General features: G+C 40.7%; 1 protein-coding gene across 5 annotated transcripts in view; it reads right to left on the bottom strand.

Annotated features, from left to right (window-relative positions):
* The window catches only part of ABCC9 (ATP binding cassette subfamily C member 9), a 76758-nt gene extending 71203 nt beyond the window's left edge, over positions 1 to 5555 (bottom strand). For all 5 annotated transcript variants that reach the window (XM_009279016.2, XM_009279013.1, XM_019472005.1 and 2 more), the window contains exon 1: positions 5426 to 5555. The gene's annotated coding sequence lies outside the window, so the exon portion shown is untranslated. The remainder of the gene's footprint in view (positions 1 to 5425) is intronic.
* Between the last annotated feature and the right edge of the window lie 2124 nt (positions 5556 to 7679).

The raw sequence follows: 7679 nt of genomic DNA, 5'->3' as shown, positions 1-7679 counted from the left end.
TTCCTTCCTTCCTTCCTTCCTTCCTTCCTTCCTTCCTTCCTTCCTTCCTTCCTTCCTCCCTCCCTCCCTCCCTCCCTCCCTTTCTTCCTCCCTCCCTTCCTCCCTTCCTTCCTCCCTTCTTTCCTCTCTTCCTCCCTTCCATCCATATGTCCATCACCGCTGTGCTAGAAATTAACTATGACTGGAAGTGGAGGACTCATGTTCTGCAGCTGTTGTTGATGTATGCCAACTTTCACAGACACTTCCTGGTGTTTACACAGACAGGCTGCTAGTAGTTCTCTGTGTCTTCAAGAGTGGCGTATGAAAATACACTGCAGTGCAATAGAGCTCTAAGAAATAATTTTATCTCCAGTGTGCCTCACAGGGAGCAAGAAACCACTCCACCATTGCCTTCCCATCCATTTCTGGCGCAGAAGGCAGATCCGACATACCCTCCACACTTTTGCCCATGTGACTCAAACCACTGGACCTTGTTCTGTTTTTTGGAAAACTTAGATACACAGGAGAGTCTGGAGATGCACTGATGCACAGGCTCCTCACCCCAGGCATAAAGCATGTCATGTAGTTTCTACTTCTTTACTCAAGTTTCACAGATAGGGGAAATATATTGGATGAAATTTTACTGACATGTAAGGGAGGATGCTTTGCATTTACAGTCAATGCAAGTGAGACTCCCATTTGGTTCGAAGCTGAAATTAGTCATTACTTTCTGCTGCATCAGGGCATGCCTCCAGAAGCTCATTTTCATCGGCCTCAAAGTTTAACAAGCTGTGTTCATTTCCAAAGAAGGACAGAAAGAAAAGCCCCTAAGGCAGAAGAACAAGTCCTTGATTTCTCTAGACAGTATGGGGCATTTTACAACAATGCTTGTGAAGCTCCGCCAAAGTTAACAGGAGTTGGATCATGACAGGTTTCCAGATGCAATTGCTCATCCAACGATACAGTGTAACCTTTAGTCTTCTTCAAAGGAAAATTTTATAATATAATGGCAAAATTTCTCATGCCCACACTCAGATCCCATGTTTGCAAAGTTCAGTGTAGCTACAGATGAATACATTTTTAGGACTGCAAACAGTGCAAGTAGCATGTTCAAAAGCTTCAGACTAATTTGGGAGTCTAAGTTGCATTTTCAAACAGTATTTCAGTATTGGGAGTTAAGGCTAAAGAGATCTTTAATAATTCTAAAAATTTTAAAGAGTTTTAAAAGGCCTCAGCTGTACTGACTTTTAATGAGTCCCAGTTTTGAAAATTTTCACTCAAAAACCTGAGCCTGCGAATGAAGACAGTTTGGAAGATCTTGCCTGCAGATAACCAATGAAAGGCAGAGTGAAAAGGCACTATTCCCTCCTCTTCTGTAAAACCGTAGGATTTCATGTCATGAAATGAAAATGTGAAATGGAAGAACAGCAAATTTAGAAAAAACATGAAGAATTGCAGTTGTGCTTACTGTTGTAACTCATAAAAAACTGCAGTTGGATTTAGAAAGGAAGATGGAACACTTTTATGACTGATGACTGACCAAATTTGGTTCCCTTAATAATAATTATTTTTCCATTGGCTTTAACTCTTCTAGTAAGCCAATGCTGGGCTTCAGTCAGAACTCGATCTGTAGAGAGGTGAATAGAGATATCTTGCCTACGCGAGGAAGTGCTGTTTGTTTCGCTCAGTGCTGAGCATTGTGCAAGTACGTAATTAAATACACTGAAGACTTTTTATATTTCTCCCGAGCACCAGTTGTTGATCATTGCCAAAGACAGAATGCTGACCACACCAAACAACAGTCTAACCCTGTAATGAATAGCCATGCTGAAGGTCTTTGAATTAGCCTTAAGCAAGTCAGAATACAGAGCTGACTCAAGGTTTCCCACAGTGTAGCCAAAGGTGGTTTTTCCCTTACCAAAGTTGAGGAGACAGACCTTTTAGGCCACAGTAAGTGTACAGGGAGAGATCAAAGAGGAAAAACTGGACTGCAGAGCCACACGAGGAGAAATTTGAAGAGACTTCTGTTGTCAAGGGATGGAAGAGATAAAAGCAGTTATTGCTGCAACCCAGAGAGGTTATCACATTCCCTAGCAGCAGTTGCCCTCCTACACCTGCCAAGACCCCTTCCTTGGTAACACCGGCAGCATCACAAAGCTGGGCTTCCTAGAATGGTACATAGGTGAATTAAGCAGCAAAGCCAGATGGTTTTATCATCCTCAGCAGTCTGCTGCTGTAGGCAGCTGCTTGCTTCGCTGTAGGCTACACAGTCTAGTAGAGAGCCACGCAAATATTAGTTCAGTCTCAGAATTAATGGTCTTATATCACCATGGTGCTTTTCCTAAGATAAGAAGCCCTGCTCACAGCAAGCTTGACATTGGTGCTGAGTTGTTGCAGTTGCCATACTTCAATTCCAAAGTTGGCTCATGCAGGACTATCTCAAGGACCCATGAGCCATAGGGCTTAACAGCAGAGAAATGTCCACTAGTTTCTTAGCAAATCTTTATCTATGGGTCCTAAAGGAAGGGATAGTAGTCACTGGAAAGCAAACGCCTCTTCTTCTCATATGGATTGCCAAGACCTTTTCTCTAAGCTCATGTTCAGGATGGAATCTTCGGAGCTGAAGGCTTCTTTACAGGCAGATGGTCTAGTGAACAGCAATGTCTGCAAAAAATGGGAGCAGTCTGACTGCCACATTAAAACAATAAAATGCATAATCCAAACATGAATATTCAGGAGAGAACAGATGAAAGGATAGCAAGTTGTTTTGAAATTTGTTGGTCATCTGAAGTTATTGACCACTATTTCTCATCAGGTAGCAGCAGTCTTTCAAAATAACTGTTGAGATTCTCATATACTCATTTAAGAAGACAACGTTATTCATAGTCATAACAAAAAATGGCTTTCCCAGAGTTAATTTCCCTTTCTGTTGAATATAATAGGCCACCAAATTATGCTGGGGTGATTACACCAAAGTGAGTACATCACAATGTATTTGCTTCACTACTAATCATAGCAGGAATGTTATACTTTACAATAATGTTGCCAAGCATACTAGGTTTAACCTAGCATTTCAGTCAGGGGAAATGCAGTGATGTGATAAAGATCATCCGATAACAAGCACATGCTATCTGCAGGTACCAGCTACATTCAGCACCCCAACAGGGGTGCCAAGTACCAGGTAATTTTTTAACGCTTGTAGGCTGGAAGGCCTTTGTCCTTCACAGTTATTGACAAATTGCTCACTTTAACTTCAGTCTTTACAAACTCTAGAACTGGTCAGAAATTTTCAGAGGTGGTTCTTCTTTCTCCCTTTGAAAGTGGCCTTTGCTGAGCAGTCAGCTACAAGCTAAAGCCTCGAGCAAAACTTCACAGAGGAGGGGAACGGAAAGAACAATCAGGAGGACGGGCCCACGATGGTGCCAGTGGAAGGCAAGTTTCAGCTCTCCTTTACATCATTTGGGAATCTGATTCCCTGTTGGTTTACTTTTATGAGGATGTGAACTATCTGAACAGCAGTTCACCCTGCAATGAAATAGCTAAAAAAACTTATGTCCTTCAAGCATTTAAATTTTCATGCTAAAATCCCCACCGCTGGCAAGTTGAGGCTTTCTGGTTTTGGGCTAAGGTGTACAGACATAGTCATAATATAACAAACATAAAACAGTAAAAAAGATATTCAGGAATAAATATTCACTGTGAAGAAGAAAAAGGTTTTGGGAAGAAAAAAAATAGGACAAAGTTGTAAACATGAATATGATGCAGCATCGAACCTAAACACCTACAAACCTCATTTTAACAAGCATAAATGGGGATCCTCAGGGCACTAAGCCAGTTCCTGAGATATATTTTCCATAAGCAATTGTGAAGAAGACAATGGGAAAACGGCAGATAATTTAAATTTCCGTAAAAATTATGAGAACATCCTTACCGAGTGCAAAACTGTAAGAATTCTAGTTAAAGACATTTTAATTACCTTAGGCTCTTTTAAAGTGGACTTAAAAGTCTTCATATTCAAGACTTTCATCTTACATGGATTGTCACTCTGTTCGGCATGCTCTGCAAGATACTTATGACTATAAAGAAAAGAGTATAAATACACTCCTCAAGTGGACCTTGTTTGGGGGAAATAAGAATATTTTGAAAAACATTTATTTCAGTAGTTCTGTTGCCTATATTTAAAAAAAGATATAAATTAATAGCTGCACTTCCTAATTAAAATACATCAGCTTACAGGGCATACTTGGGTCTCGGTTCAGATTTTTTTTTCTTTTTTGGTCTTACATATAATGTACATTATATGCCCATATATGCATATATACATGTATATAGATATGTGTATGCATACAGATGCAGGATTGAGAAAGTACTCAGAGTTTTACAAAAGTAGTTGGTTCTTATCTTCTGAATAATTAAGTCATTACAAAAGCAAGAATTTGTCTTTCCTTCTTGAATTTCACAGAGAAAATTTTAACTAAGGCCAAATTATGAATTTATAGGTTTAGATAAGTACAATGGAAGGCCTAACTCTGAGTTTTGCCACAGATTTTAGGTTAGTGCTTTGAATCTTTTTCCTTTCTAGGTATAAACCTACTAGTTTGTTCTTCTTACCTTCCTAAAAGCACTGGACCTAACGCAATCTATGTGATCTATAGTCTATGCAGTATTTGCAAAGAGTTCTGCTAAGGTAATGGCAGAAAGTGCTGCTCCTTTAAAAGCTATTTTATCAAAAACGATCCTGTACAAAATACCATCTTCCTTTTTATTCCCACTTAAGCTGTGACCACCTATTCTAGATAGACCCCGCTTCCCTGCTAAGCACTGTCCCAGTTACCTTGGGCCTTAAGGTGATGAATTACCTCCGATACTTGTCAGCATTCACGTCACTAACTGCCATATACCCGCAGCCTGATCCAAACGTTATTGAAGTCGATGCAAAGAATCTCATTGACTTCGGTAGGTTTTTGGATCGGGCTCCAAACACAGAGAAAATCGCAACAGCAGTGGTGCTAAACAGGCTATTGGCACTGAAAAGCATTTCGCACAAACATCTGCAGTGGTCTCGCACATCTAATACATTGCTTTTTTCCTTTTTGGTAAGCTGCTTAACACAGTGCGGTTTCAAACACCAGCGTGCTACACTGCCTGCTGTAAAACCTTCGACTTCACATGCCAAGACAGGACAGTTTAAAAAAAGAAACGCAACCCTGTGAACAGCAGCAAAGAAAACATCAGCAGGAGGGGACGGTAAAGGCTGAGAATGCCTGCGAATGGAAAAGGAAAAGGAAAAAGAGATTGGAGTTGTAATCCCAGGAAAGAACAAGGAGCAGCCCTGTCCCACAGATATAAAGGGAAGGAGGAGGAGGTGGTTAGTGGGAGATAATGGGGGAGGGTCATCGCATGCCCCGTTTGGTTGCTGAATGTTAGATCAAACTCTGTAGCTTACCTTTGTAAACACAAAAACAAAATACCAACCCAAACTGTCACTCGGTTGTGCTATGTGATCAATATCATCCCGATGGCAGGATTTTCCTCCACTTAGTGAAGCCGCTCCAAGCCCTGGAGTGGATTATTTTTAGGCTGGTGATGGGAAGATCAGCTGCTGCCTCCTATCGAGTTTCCAAAGTGCACAAACTCTTCTTGTCTTTCTCATACGCTGAAGGGGGCAGGAAACTGGGAAGAGACAGGCAAGCAAAAAGCACCAATTTTTCGCCTCCTGAAGCTACAGTCCCCTGGGATTTCTTCTGCTTGCTTTTATTTTCATTTTTCCCTCACTGGAGTAATAAGATTCCAAGAGGCTGTGTTACAGCGCACGGACTATTAGCAGATGGTTATTCTGCAGTAATTGATTTAGACAAGGTAGTCTAACTTTTGGCAGGCTTGGGGAGCTTCAGCTTTTGAATTCTTTTGAATTAGTCTTGGACAATTTGAATTTGACAACATAAATTTGCACATCTTCCATCATCTTGAGCAGAAAAGAGAAGTCTACTCAGATATTTTACTTTACCCTAGATCCCTCCAGACCCTTCTGCTTAAATACAGACCAAATACCACTGTTTGATGACACGTATCTGTTTCTTTTGAAACAGATTTTTTAAAACTTGAAATAAAATTCAAAACGAATTTGATGCTTATACCAGGAGTATCGTTTTCAATACAACAGCCCTTATTTACAAGGGATAATATTTTTTGGCTGCAAAATACATTGTATATGCTTACTTAGAGAGAAAGAAGTCCTGAGAGAGCCTACATGCAGTCGGTTGGTTTGTTTGCTCATTTTCTTTCAGTGCCAACTGAAAGAACCAAGATATACCAAGGTTCAGATTTTCCATCATGATAGTTTCATTTGAGCCCTACAACTCGAGGCCACAAATAGCAAAGATCCGGGACTTGGTGGTGCGTCACAGGACACATGGTAGCACAGGGTGGTTTTGAGCAGAGCTGTTCAGTCGTTAGGTACCGGAGCTGGAGGCCCTCGGGCCAGAATTTGCTTAGACCTTGCAGAATCCAGGGGTTGCGTCTAGATCACTAGAGAGCAAATGGATTGCAGTCAAAGATGTTTTCGTGCCATGAAAGGGATTACAGTGAGCTCTGAGCTGAGAATGTAGTTGGGTGGCTGAGGCCAAACACTGGCAGGACTCATCAAAATCTTGGCAAACCCAGCTTGCTCCTTTTTCTCTCGTGTTTCTTACCTTATGATTGTAGGGATAAGAAAGCGGAAACCTCAGCTCTAGAGAAACTTAGCGCCTTTTGTTATCTCCCATTGACTTGAAACATCAACACAGCATTACACTGAGCAACTGAGTCAAGTCCTCAACAGTCCTCCACGGCACTTGAAATCTTTTACTTGCATTTACTTTTTTTTTTTTTTCTTTTTTTCCTTCCCTTTCATGTATTAAAACTTTTACTTGCATTTACTTTTTTTTTTTTTGCTTTTTTTCCTTCCCTTTCATGTATTAAAGGTCCATGCCTTAGAAAAAAGATTGTAAAGATTGTGGATTGAAAGCTTCTGAGTTCTGCTATATATCTATGTTTCATTAAAAAGATAAAAAATAAAATCTTTAACCCATCTAATCATCATCTAAAACAGCATCGTCACGTGTTATTTCTGAAAACACATATAATTTCAGACAGAAGTGAGTAGCATTTATGGTGACAATTTTCTTTACCAAACCATGAAAATGTGGTTCATTGTCATTCAGCTCTGTCATTTCTACCAAATCGCTTCAACAGGAAGGAAAATAAGAAGGTAAAATGAACGTGGAAGCAACCAGCATGTTTCATTTTGCTGTTTCTAAATGAAGTGCTTTCATTCCTCTACATGACAAGCTGAAGTGTTTTGAAATGCATTTTTAAAAGGATTTAGAAAAACGAAAAGCTCCGAAATGTCAGAACACATTCTGCTCTGATCTGAAATGATTTTTTGTATCTGGGCTTTTCAATTTGCCAGGGGAGAAAGGAAAAAAACAAAGAAAAAGGCAGTAACGGGAATTAAGAACGTTTCGGGATATGTTTGGACCTGTAAGCGAATGGCACAAAGCACGGGCCGATTCCCAGGTATCCCCACGTACAATATTTCACCAAATTTCCCACGTTAGCCTCCAGAAGACGAGCGCTCTGTTCCCGACATCTCCCGAAGCCGGAGCTACTTCGGGCGTACGCCGAGGTGCCGGCGGTGCAGAACCAAACCGGGCACCGGC

Source organism: Aptenodytes forsteri, unplaced genomic scaffold (assembly GCF_000699145.1).
Source record: "Aptenodytes forsteri isolate BGI_AS27 unplaced genomic scaffold, ASM69914v1 Scaffold241, whole genome shotgun sequence".
NCBI classification, from domain to species: domain Eukaryota; kingdom Metazoa; phylum Chordata; class Aves; order Sphenisciformes; family Spheniscidae; genus Aptenodytes; species Aptenodytes forsteri.
This window is presented reverse-complemented; position numbering and strand designations above follow the sequence as displayed.